Source organism: Suricata suricatta, chromosome 11 (assembly GCF_006229205.1).
Source record: "Suricata suricatta isolate VVHF042 chromosome 11, meerkat_22Aug2017_6uvM2_HiC, whole genome shotgun sequence".
Classification (NCBI taxonomy): Eukaryota; Metazoa; Chordata; class Mammalia; order Carnivora; family Herpestidae; genus Suricata; species Suricata suricatta.
Window position 1 is genome coordinate 85,402,143 of NC_043710.1, and position 12,816 is coordinate 85,414,958.

A 12,816-nucleotide genomic window follows, 5' to 3' on the forward strand; every position below is an offset into this window, starting at 1 on the left:
GTGTGCATAATAATAAGACATTTGGACTTCATTGTGCAGTGAGTACTTGCCTTGCAAATGAATAAGGCACTTAAGAAACCATTTATTTTCCTCATTTGGGTTTGTACTGTGCTGTTAGAAGAATTAACATTTACCTTTGAGAGGCTCATGTTTCCATGTATGTGTATTTCCAGTTGTCTGGTGGGTAACTGGGAGAATACAAGGCATACCCACAACTCCCACTCAATCTCAGAACTGAGACTCAGCCGCCACACCAATTTGCAATTGGATGGGAAAAGCCCTTTTCCTAAAGCTGTTCTGTGGATCTCCAGTACACCTGAGAGTCAGAGCTCTCTGGGAGCTCCCAACATGACTGAATAGCAGAGGCCAGTCCAAGGCCTTGGAGGAGAGACACCAAGATAGCATTAATAGTGTAAAAAATTTATTTGGGGAAACACCCAGGTGAGGGAAAGGAGGAAGAGGACCAGGAGAGCCATTGGATGATATTCAAATTTGACTCTGAGTAGAAGAGGGAGGCAAGACTGAAGCATCCTAGCCAGCGCTGGAGGAGGGTTCCACTGCAGGGAGTGACTTGCAGTGAAAGAAGTGATGATCCATGGAGGACATACATGACAAGAAGGAACATTAAGACAGCATTGCAGGAGGGGAAAGAGAAGATCATATCTCCCTTGTCTAGAAGGAGATGGGGCCCAGGGTGTGGGGGTGGGAAAGAGATAAGAAGGGTGATGCTTCTTATGACTTTCATGAGAGTGTACTCAATGCCAAGAGCATTACTTACATTATCTCACTCCCCACCATGTATTTCAGAGGATAAGAATCTAGAAATTTGCTCTCCGTTGACACAGTTGGTAAAGCAAGGGGTTGCTCCCACCTGGCCCATTCTGTAAAGTCCCTACTACAAAGCTCTATGTTGTGTCGGGATCAGGGAGACAGATGAATGGCCAAGGGAAGATCAGGACAGCTTGACCTTCTGTGGTCACTGAGTGAGTCATTGAGCAGGAAAACTTTGGAGGGGCTCCATGAGGACCCCCAACACCCATACCTGGGGGCACCTAGCCTATGCGCACATGTGTGCAACCTTATGCCTTTGACTTGGGAAACTGTCAGCATCAGTGAACTGGTCTTGTGGTTCCAAGCAATGGCTCCATAAACAAATCTTTCTTAATTAGCCCTGGCAGCTCAACACCTCTGGTGTGTCTAGCCCTTTTCACTGCCACGCCTCCTCTTGTTGGATCCAGTTCTAAAGTAAACTATGTTCTTTGAGAGCTCTTGCATACACATGAATTGGCAGCCGGTCTGAGCTGACCCACAGACTCGTAAAAACCAACAGGACCTCTCATCACCCTCGCCTGGGATACCCAAACTCTTGGACCAAAGGTGCAAGGTCTTGCATATCAAGGATCCTGCTGCTTTCTTGGGGACCAAGAAATTGGGTTTTTGTCTCTACACTTACTCTGGCAATCCATGAGGTAAGAAGGAGAAATGCCACATTGCCTCTGTAGAAAAAATAAGTTAATTCTGGTGGAAATTTAACCCTCTTTTCTGTACCTTAAGTCTAGACAGACTTTCTGCCATTCCTGGGGGATTAGAAATGCAGTTTTAACTTGCTCACTTGATGCTTTCAATCTCCTGTCACATGTGGATTACAAACTGTGAGCTTCATTCTGCTCCTTTGGCCATTTCTCACTCCAGAGCTGGAGCACAGCAAAAACCTCTGGTCCCACCAAGCTTAGTTCCATGGTCTTCTCTTTTTTGTAGTAGAGATATGATCAGGGATTTGGTCCCTGGTGGCATCCTTTTCATTGCTGCAAGAACTTGCATAATAGTAGGACCTCCCTTAGTGCTTCTCCATCATGAAGACAGAGGACAAAGGTGCTAATAAGGTCTACTATCAAAAAGATACAAGTCTTACCTGGGTGAAATGTGTTGGTAAGACATTTTGCTTCCCTTCCTCCAAATCCCTTTCCTTTCTGTGATGAAATGTTGCCTGATTATAAGTGAATGCCATTTGGATTTCTCAACATTTGTTCAATTCCCTAAATTTCTGCTGTGACAAGTGCTTTGTAGCAGTGAGTGGCAACTGTTTCCCTGTGCTCTGCTTTGTATGAACCTGAGTGAACAGGCACAGAGTCCCCTTCTCCAAACACCTGTCATATAGATTATAAGAAGAAGTTTGTCTTTTGCAATAGACAAGCCTTTGGGCAAAATTTTTTCTTTTTCTTTATTTGGGCATTCAAAATAGAGCACAACGTGGTGATTGTGGTCAGGGAGTCATTTTAGACAAAAATGTATCCAGGTTTTTCAGCGGGTGCCCTTTAATCATGGCCTTGGCTCATTTTGTCTTGCTCTATGCCATTTTGTGACAATGTATTATCAGTCAGCTTCAGATTTTCAAAGCAGGGTGTGGTAGACGTATCTTAGAAGGTGTGAGACATTGGAAACACACACACACACACACACACACACACACATGTATATATATATTTGATAACTAAGGACATGAAGATGGATTTCCTTCTGTGTAAGGACACACTCCAAGTCAGTTTAGAGCGGGGCTAAATTTGTAAAAAGCATGGTGAGAGGATTACTTGTGAATGGTGCTTAAAACTTTGGTGACTTTTGGTTTTCTCTGCTTTTTAAAAAATTTAATATATAAAATACTGTAATTGCCAAGAATGCTTTGCTCTACAGAGCCAAAATTCAGAATTTCTCATGCATGTCACTTTCCTGTTCTCAGCAATTCATTTTTCTATGCTAAGTTACAAATCTACCCTCGACCTTTTCACAGCTCAGGGATTTTCCAAAGATTCAGCTTTGACTCTCATTCTTTACCTTTTACCTGCCCCGTGACTTCTGTGGATTTAGTGCTTCCTAATTCCTTCTCATCAAGTTTTCACTGAGATTGCTTATATACCCAGCAGTTTGACCTTGAGTGTGACCCAAACTTCACTTCTCTTGCTTCTACCATTAAAGATGCTAATGATGACTATTGCCTTTCTTCTCTTCAATATTGTCCTCATTAATATTATTATTATATATATAGGTTTTCTCCCCCTCATTTGCCTTTCAACAAGATTATGATGAGCACTCATGATGTTGTGGGAATTGTGCTTGGTCCTAGGAAGTTATTGACTAGCTCTGGTCTCATGGCACTTTACAGTTTATAAGGGGAATACATGAAAACAGGTGATTAGCTTCTAACAGGATATATGTGATGATGAATAAGTCCTGCTACATGCAATGTAGTCGTGATAGAATTGTTGCATACATAGGAAGGACATCCTATTTTGCCTGAAGAAGACCTCATGGAAACATGATCCTCAACTCCCTTGGGTAGCAACTCCCTTGCTGAGGCAAAGGGAAAAGCATTCCAGAATAAGGAAATAGCACTTACAAAAATACAGAGGCATGAGAGAGTGCAGCATATACCAAGAATACCAAGCTGTTGTGGCTGGGAGTTGGTGCGATGGGGGTAGGATGAGGAAAGATGGCATAGTCAAGTCCACTATGGAATGAATATATTGGCAAAGAAATTAAAGTTTGCCCAATAATTAACTGAAGATAGTTGAATATAGTAGTTAGTTTTAAAGACATATGTTTAATACCTTCTTTTTTCCCCACACCAGCTGGGTGTTTTCAGAGGGGACAAGTGATGGTCAGCTTGATAAGAGGCTTGAGGGAAAGAAAACCCAAGGTGACTGTCTACCTTCATCTCAAGGCCAATAAAATCACTCTGATTTTACAGGTTGAGAAAAGAGTCCTGGACTTTGGGTTGTGATGACAGTCTAAGCCAAAATGTTAGAGGAAAAGACATAGACCTTCCCAGTCTGCTCTGTCTTCTGGAATCTATATGATTCATTATGAATGATATTAGCTCTGCTCTAGATAGCAAAAAATGTGGTTGGCTTGATTATGTAGTTTATAATCTTCATGAACAAGCAGGAAGTGTATGGAAACTGGAAAAACAAAACAGAATAAAACCAAACCAACAAAACACCTTCAAAAAAGAATGAAAGAAAAAAGAAAGGAGAGCAAGAGAGAGAGATAGAGGAAGAAAGAAAGAAAGAAAGAAAGAAAGAAAGAAAGAAAGAAAGAAAAAAGGAAGGAAGCAAGGAAGAAAGAAGAAAAGAAAGAAAGGAAGGAAGGAAGGAAGAAAGAAAAAGGATGAAGAAAAAATTAGTGTGAAGACGTATATGAGGTAGAACCCTAGATAAGTCAACAATAAATGGAAAATAACCTTAAGGTCAAAGGGCTCATAGGAGTCAGTTCTCAGCTCCAGATGGAGTGATCCTAAGCCTTCCTTGTTGAGTTTGCTATGAAGGATGTTCAGAAACAATGTCACTGTCTTTGCTGTTGCCCTGTCTGAATCTGTGAGCAAATAGAGAACACTGCCCTCACACATGAAACTCCCTTGTTCTGTTTGAGGAATAACAGAAAAAATCAAGAATAATACAGAGACTGGGCAACTTCAAGACTACTGAGAATCCAAGTAATTTCTCCTGGAAACTCTTATTAAGGACTCTAGCTGTTAATATAAAATTCAACCCAATAGTATTACAGCAAAACACCAGAACATTGGAACTGACTTTAAACAATAATTCTAAAGGTTCATCAAGTCCAGCTCAGCCATTGTGCAAAAGAAGAAACTAAGGTCTAGAGTAGTGCAGTGACTTGCTCAAAATCCCCAGAAAAAATATCAATCTGAATTCATCCAGTGTCACTTTGGGTCAGTAACTTCCTTACTCAAGGTTGTTATTTTCCCAAATTGGTTCCCCAGGATACATCAGTCTGCCTTAGTGTGCACATATCTGCCCCATATTACATCCTATAGTTATCAAGCCTTGTAAATTTTGCATTCTAGTTAGATGCATAACACCCACTTATGCTTCTAAGATTCTTCTTGAATACTTTGTGAAACGCAAGCCAGAAATTTCCATTTATTTAGAATTTCCCAAAGTTCACCACCCCCTCTCACTTCCAAGTGCACAAACGTTTATCAATGTTTCTTGGCCTGCATTCAAGAATTGTATTTAGCAAGGTGTCTCAATGTGGCACCATATCCCCAGGGAGCAGATTTTTATATGCAACACAACACCATTGGAAGCAACAGGTTAATACTGTCTTTGCACTTAGAACAACCAAAGCTCTATCAGGTGACTACCTTGAGGGGAAGGTTTATGGTTCACTGCCTTTGATTAAATTCTTGGGAGCTTTCTGGCTCTATCCAGATCTGCCATTTGTCCTTGAGGAGTGCAGCAGTATCTGGAAACTATGAATAACTGTTGCTACCTTCTCACAGGAAAATGCTCCCTGAAATCTGGCCCCTTGGTGTTCAAGTCCGATGATGTTATGTTCAGAGAGATAAGAGTAATCCCAGTCTTGTGCTGGATGGCGCATTCGACCATTTCAGGAATCAAGGTATTCTGATGCTGGTTAGGGAGCTAAGCCATTAATGAATTATGCATACAGTATAGAGAGCTTGAATTGGATTCAGAGATAAGTCACAGGAATGGTCAGAAGGTCACCTTAGAAGGCCTCTGAGGAAGCCCACGCTGGACTGGGCTTTTCTAAAGTGTGAAGACACAGTCCCTACCCCACAGAATGTTTGGCCACACCGGAAGGACAGATGTGAGTGATGGGCAGAAGTGGGGCACATTCTAAAATTGATGGGGCTCTCTCACTGAGTCTGTTTCTAGGGTGGCCTTAGTGAGGTAGAGTGGTTGAGGAGACAAGGCTAGTTTCCTTTCGCAGCCACTCCATCCCCCCAGAGGGAGGAGAGAAGGGAAGACTTGAGAGGCCCTAAATAAGAATGCTTTCCTCCACTAGGTCAGAGAACACCTTCAGGGTCTGGGGATCCTCATGCTCCCTTGCCTTGCCCAGAGGCAATGTGTGTGAGACTCAAGGCTTCCTTCCGCAGACAAACACAAATCCTCACCATGGTTAAGACTTGGACAAGAGGTCTCTCTCTCTCTCTCAAAAATAAATAAAAAAAAATGATTTGGACAAGAGGAAGTCCACCAAGGAAAGAGGCTTGCTCAGAAGTAGAGAAATATGTGCACAGGATTTGGCTTTTATTCACCTTTTCATACATGTGTTCCTTGGGCTGGGTGTTTCCAGCCTTTGGTGGTATTTGCAGTTTTGATTTCTACAAACAAAGATGCTTTTTTAAGTGTGTGGTGGCAATGCAGGGAGGGGTGTGGTGAGGGGAAGGGGAGGGATGTGGGCCCAGGCCTGGACGGCGTCCGGAGCAATATGAGTGGACAGATCCAGCACGCAGGGCATGAAGTGGCTCCATTCCTCCCAAGGAGTCTGCCCATCGTGGCCTGGCAGTAACCATGGGAAATGGGTTGTCATTTGAAAAGGTTGACCGAGGGTGTTGAGCTAACATTGCTTTCCAGTGTAGGAGGGGGCTGGTTTTCTCATACCTACTGAAGACAAGATGACAGCGGATTCAAACCTCAGCCTAAGGATCTGAGTAGATATCAAGGAGAAGGTTGGGCTGTAGCAGGGTTGAAAGTTGGGAAGAGATTTCAGAGGGAACTGGAATCCATATGTAATCACCTATGTCTGTCTGGAGAGTGGCTCGGGGGCTGCTAACCTATATGCTCTTGAAAGTCTCTTCCCATCCCCAGGTCCCAGAAAAGGCTTATCATGAGCTCCTGACTCTTGTATTGTGTTCTTGCCCCACAGATGCGAACCCCCAATGACCCTACTCTATCTAGTGGCTTAGAGAAGCAGATACATGCCTTTAATGACACACAGTTTAAGTGTGTCCCAGGGTCAGCCACCTCTGGCTAACCTGTCCCATTCAGGCCTTTTTTCAGGATGCCTGGGCCTCCAGGATAAATGAACCTTGTAGCTTCTTTCCTGCCTGAGGTCCCAAAGACCCCAGAGGTGCCATAAACCCCAGGCAGCCATAGATCAAGGTTTCCCTCACCTCCTCTGTTCTTACCTGCCCTTAGCCCTGACACTCAAGGCTCTGGCCTTCTCACTCCTGATTGTTGGCTGCTCTGTTCTAAGTCCTCCAGCCCCTCTAGTGTGCCATTCCAATGAACTTTGCTGCCACCCAGCCCCAACCATCCCTCCTCAGCTGCCAGTGAGTGCTGCTGCAGGAAGCAGACCTCTTCAGTCCCCTCAGCTGGCCACTTCACTATAGCAAAGTATGGGGGAAGCTGGCCTGCAGTGGATCTGTCTTTGCCTGCTTAGCCATGTGGGCAAGGGGGGTGGCCATGAGGACTCCAATACCAGACCACAGAAAGGCTAATTTCCAGATGCAGACACAGTAAAAGCCAGGGATACTGTGTTGTTGACTAGAGAACAGAAGCCAAGCTTTACTAGACCCTTCCTGTGACTGGGGATGGAGAAGAGGCCCAACACCCAACAGAAAGAGGCTGGCTTCACCCCTGCACTGCTGATTCTCCTTGCCCTGGAGTCAATAAAAGTAATCCTGTTGTGCATAGTGTATTTTTGCTTTTCAAAGTATTCTAGGCAGGGCCAATGATGTGGTCCCCATGACTCAGGGAAATTACTGCCCCGGGGCAGGGATTGTGAGCAACTGGTGACAAGATTTGGTCAGGGGAGATCTGGGTCACCTGGTCTCCATGGATCTCCCTCAGCATCACACCTGGATTTCAGAGCTTCTCACTTTCTGGAGCAGCTCCGGTCTGGTTTCCTCTTTCCACTCTATTTGCATCCCGTTAGCTACTGGCCCTACAGCAAGAATCTCCAAGCTGTGGGTTTCCGGGCCCCTTGATCAAGCTGATGTGGGCCACAAAGACCTACCCCTGCAGTGGTAGTGGGCTACTTTTCAGTATCCAATTGATGATACCACCACTTTTCTTCAGAAAGAATCTTCTAGAATCCCTGACATAGTAATAGCATAGAGACTTCCTGAGTTTCTCAATGCTTCTCTCCTTGAAAATCACATTATTTAAAAATGCATTCATTTCTGCACTTATTCACTCAATGCTACTACACCTATGGAGTATCAGGCACTGATTTGAGGCAGATAGTTACTGCTTCTATTTTAAATTGTCAACATAGGTAAGATTCTTCATTGGAAAACTACTATAGCATCATATCACCCTTGCAGTCAAAAAGTCCTTCCTTATGTCTAATTGAACTCCTTATTGCTACAATTCCAGCTCACTTTTGTATCACCCATCTGAATTTTCCTAAGCATTACATCATTTTATCTGTATGATGCACTGGGAGGGAGGTATTATTACTACTGTTATTTGACAAATGAGAAAACTGAAGTTTGATCTGTGCCCATCCTAGGGTGGAGGAAACCTCCTTTCAGAACTCTCAGGTTTTCTAGGTCTTCCTGAAATTCTAGAACTCTTTGAACAATGCCTTGGAAGAAGTCAGCAGGTGCTGCTGCAGGGAGTGAGGGAGGTGGAGTCTAAGCTTGCCCTTGGCCACAATGAGTACTTTTCTTCTCTCATCTTGGCATTGCTTACCCCCATTATCTTTGGTGGCCCATGCTCTCCTGATTACCAATACTCGTCAAGGTCACCTGCACTTACTATGACTTTCTTAACCCTTATGATGATCTATAATTACTGTGTTTATTTGGTTCCTTTTTATTTTATTATCTGTCCAGCTCTCTCCACCTCCCTGAATTTCAATTTTATTCATAGTATATCACAAGACCCTAGCTGAGAGCCTAGCAAGTGATAGACTCTCAGTAAATATTTATTGACAAAGAGATAACAAGGAAGAAGAAGGAAAGGAAGAGCAAGCAAGAAGGACAGAAGGGAAACAATTGGAGAGCCTGTCTTTTCCCCTCTGCCTTTCTGCCTTTCCTCCCCTACCATGGACATTGGAATTCACCCACTGAATGGGCCAAATCTTATGGGACTCATGGTAGAAGGATCTAGAAGACATGGGTTCTCATCACAGCTCTGCCTCCTATGCAACCTCCCTATGCCTCATCTCCTCTCTTGTAAAATAGAGATAATTATATCTACCTCATGGGGCCTTGGTGAGGATTAAATGAAGTTAAATTTTGCATTTCTGCAAAACCAGTTTCTGGCACTTGGTAGAGAGTCAGCAAATGTCATTACCTTTCCCCTGCAGTAACTTCAACCTTTTGACCTCAGTCCTGCAAAGTAAAATCAAGCCCTGCAGCATGCCTCCAACCACATATGAGAGGCTATCTTCCCAGCTGGTATGAGGATCTTGTAGAGACTACACTGCCAGCCTTCTGTCTGTGCCAAAGAAATTCACATTGGATGGGATGCATTTTAATGAATTACTTCTGGTAATTAAACCCAAGGGACATATATGCCAGTTAGAACGACAGTAGGCTGAATTCTCACTTTTTAGCTCTGTGAACTTGGATTAATAACTCGGATTCTCTGATCTTTGGTTTTCCCATCTACACACTTGGAATAATAATGATGTTGTCTATGCCATTGTAACTATTGAGTGTGCACATGGAGAGTCCTGGAATGTAGTAAGGTCCATAAAGAAACATTGTTTGTTTGTTTGTTTATTATTTTGAGAGAGAGAGCACGCACACAAGCAGTAGAAGGAGAGAGACAGAATCTCAAGTAGGCTCCATGCCCAGTGCAGAGCCTGCTGCAGGGCTCCATCTCAAGGCTGGGGTTCCATCTCACGACCCTGAGTTCATGACCTGAGCCGAAAATGAGTCAGCTGCTTAACTGACTTAGCACCCAGGCACCTCTAGTAAGTTCTGTAAATGTTAGTTTATGTTTATCCATGGGTTAGAAGACATGCCGCCCTCAAGACTAACCTAGACTCCATAAAACTTCATGGAACATTCATTAATTGCCAGAGCAGGGCAGTCCCAAAGGAGGGAACAGCCGTTGAAAGATGAGGGCAAGACATAGTGTGGCACATCCAAGCAGCAGCGTACTTGGTGGGAAGACTGTGATATGAGGTGGGGCTGGGAGTAGGCCAGAGTCTGGGTCATATAGGGCCTTGAGGTCATATGGGCGGGAGGAAGCCAAGAGAGGCTTTAGCAAGGTGGTAATGTGATCTGATTTACATGGTTAACACCTGACGGTGGGGAATGGATCACGGGGAAGTGGAAGAGACAGCAGAGAGATCCTACAAATCCCTCAAGGACTCCTGCGGTTTGGACAAAGGAGGAGGCAACAGGGATGGGGTGAAGAGGACAGATAGGTTCTGAATATGGTTTATCAAAAGAACAGATGAGACTGGCTCATGAATCTTGCTGATGCAGAGGAAGAAAAGAATCAAGACTGACTCTAGGCTTTGCTCGAAGTGGGTGTTTGTACCATTGACAGCCCTGAGGAAAGTCCCAATTAAGAAAAATAAATATAACATAGGTTGTATTAGATGCTAAGAAGGAAAAGAGGAAGGTACTAGGAAAAATTTTTGGAGAATTTTTAACCCAAGATGACCATCTCCATATGTGATGTCCTGGTACATGGTGGGGGCGAGGTGCACCTTTCACCACCAGCTCAATGGTCATGGGAAACGAACCTCTGCTAAGAGCTTCTAGAGAAAGGATTGTGCCAGGTACATCACCAAGGGCTGTGCTCCGGCTGCTGCTGTATCTGGAAGTCTGGTAATGCTAACCTCAGACGGAATTCAATTGGTCTGGCACAATTGCATCTCCATGGTCTAATCCAATTTCATCAATTTATGACCAATCTTTTTTTTTTTTCCTGATCCTTAGCCTTTTCTCCTCTTCGTTAATTTCCCCCTAGTAGCTAGACAGACAATGTTTCCTCCTTTTGGGCCTCGGGGATGCAAAAATATGCCTAATCATATCCCTTTAAAGCACCCAGAGCCCCTGTCACCCCATCTCAGAGGTGCTGGTGGGAGAGCCTTTTTGATGAGCCAGTGTAGACAGAGGTGTGGGAGGCAGAAGGACATTATCCAAGGCTTGGCATCTCCCCAGGCAAGACTGCATGACCTTCCTAGCATTTCCTGTGCTCATGCAGGGACTTCCGAGCTGGTCCTGGAGCCAGCCGCCTGCTCAGATCCAGACTGGGAATGAAAATTATTCCCCAGTGCCAACTCAACCTTTGGCTGCCTCTTCATCAGGAATTCTCAGCCCTCCTAACAGAAAAGGGACCTAATATTATGAAATTTTTAATGTGTTGAACCTCTGCTGGGTGTTCTGACACTGATTCCTACCTCAGCATCGGCAAACAGAAATTCCTAGTACCGTTTTTTAATGGCGGACACTCGAGTTCAGAGAAGCAAATTAATTTATTCTCATTGACAAGTGGAAGGAGAGGAGTCTAGACCAAAAGCCTACACCCCCTGACAGCCCACCCGTTCATGACCTTCAGGACACTTGTTGGACCCCATCTTCGCGAGCCCGCTGGACTTCTGTAATGACATTCTCAGTCCTACTGCTGCCCACGGCTCAGACCTCATACCCTCTGGGTGTCTGGGAGCCAGCATATCAGTCAGTGCTAAGCCCTGGAGTCAATCCTTTTGCCATTCCCAGTGGTCTTCCTCTTGTCTCCTCCATCTTGACCGGCACAGCACAGGGGAGACTTAGTGACATGGATTGGGGAAGGACTAAAGTAATGATGGGAATACGCATCACTGAAAATGGGGACAGTTACTCGGAGTCTGGCGGGCATATGGATGGACAAGAAGCAGAGAAGAGCGACTTTGGCTGGAGGGTATACCATTCAGGTCTGGGCAGAGTAACAAGACAGACACATCAAAAAGACAAAAAGACACAGAGACAGAAGGCAAAAAAGCAAACATAACTCACAATGAACTCTAGGATCTTTATTGTTCCCTAGCTTTCCTTAGTGACTTTTCTTTCTTTTTTGTTTTCCAGGTTTAATGAATTACATGGGGACACGGGACATGTAAAAACAGAGGCAGGCACTCAGTCTCGGACCAGTCAACCACGGAGTTGGAATTCAGGTCTGACCCAGGACCAGGGGTTCCCAGGCAAGAGACTCTGGGGCGCCTGCACACACTCTTCAGATAGACTGACCTTGTTGCTTTTCATAGGAATTAGTGCTCATAATAGGACAGGGGCTATATTTCAGTTTCTTCCCCCAAAATATCATTTATTTATGATACTCGATAATATCAGCTTTAGCCCTGATATTGTATCATCAAACAGGTCATTTTGGTCTAATATAATCCAAGTGAGGGTTTTCTTTTCTTTTCTTTTTAAAATTTTTGTTATGTTTATTTATTTTTGAGAGACACAAAGACAAAGCATGAGTGGGGGAGGGGGAGAGAGAGGGAGACAGAATTTGAAGCAGGTTCAGAGTTCTGAGCTCTCAGCACAGAGCCTGACGTGGGCCCTTACTCCTGAATATGAGATCATGACCTGAGCTGAAGTCGGATGCTCAACCAACTGAACCCCCCAGGGGCCCCCAGGTGAGGGTTTTCTTAAGGCAGGCAACTGAAAATAGAGACAGGGTGGCCTGATTCTTTCTTGCTCTTTTTTTTTAAGTTTACATATTTATTTTGTGGGGGAGAGGGAAGGGGCGGAGAGAGAGGAAGAGAGAATCCCAAGCAGGCTCCACACTGTCAGCGTGGTGCATGATGCAGGGCTCAAACACATATGAGGTCATGACCTGAGCCAAAATCAAGTCAGATGCTTAAGACACTTAACCGACCCAGGTACCCCTCTTGCTCTTAATAGTGGCTCTTGTTCAAGAAGCATGGAAGGAAACCCAGTCCTGACTCTGAGAAAGGGGCTGACCTCTGGGAACACACAGTGGATAGTTTTTTGTCATTCCCTTGAGAAGCCACAAATCTGGGCTCTACACAGCTCTGCTCTCAGCACTTACCCACAGAAGCAGCAAAGGCCCCCAACTCACCCGGAGTCAATTG

General features: G+C 44.5%; 1 protein-coding gene across 1 annotated transcript in view; it reads left to right on the top strand.

The window, feature by feature from the left end:
* Positions 1-1,349: 1,349 nt before the first annotated feature.
* Positions 1,350-12,816, top strand: part of KCNJ1 (potassium voltage-gated channel subfamily J member 1) — a 28,305-nt gene continuing 16,838 nt past the window's right edge. The window contains exons 1-2 of the mRNA XM_029956222.1: positions 1,350-1,469; positions 11,801-11,889. The gene's annotated coding sequence lies outside the window, so the exon portion shown is untranslated. The remainder of the gene's footprint in view (positions 1,470-11,800; positions 11,890-12,816) is intronic.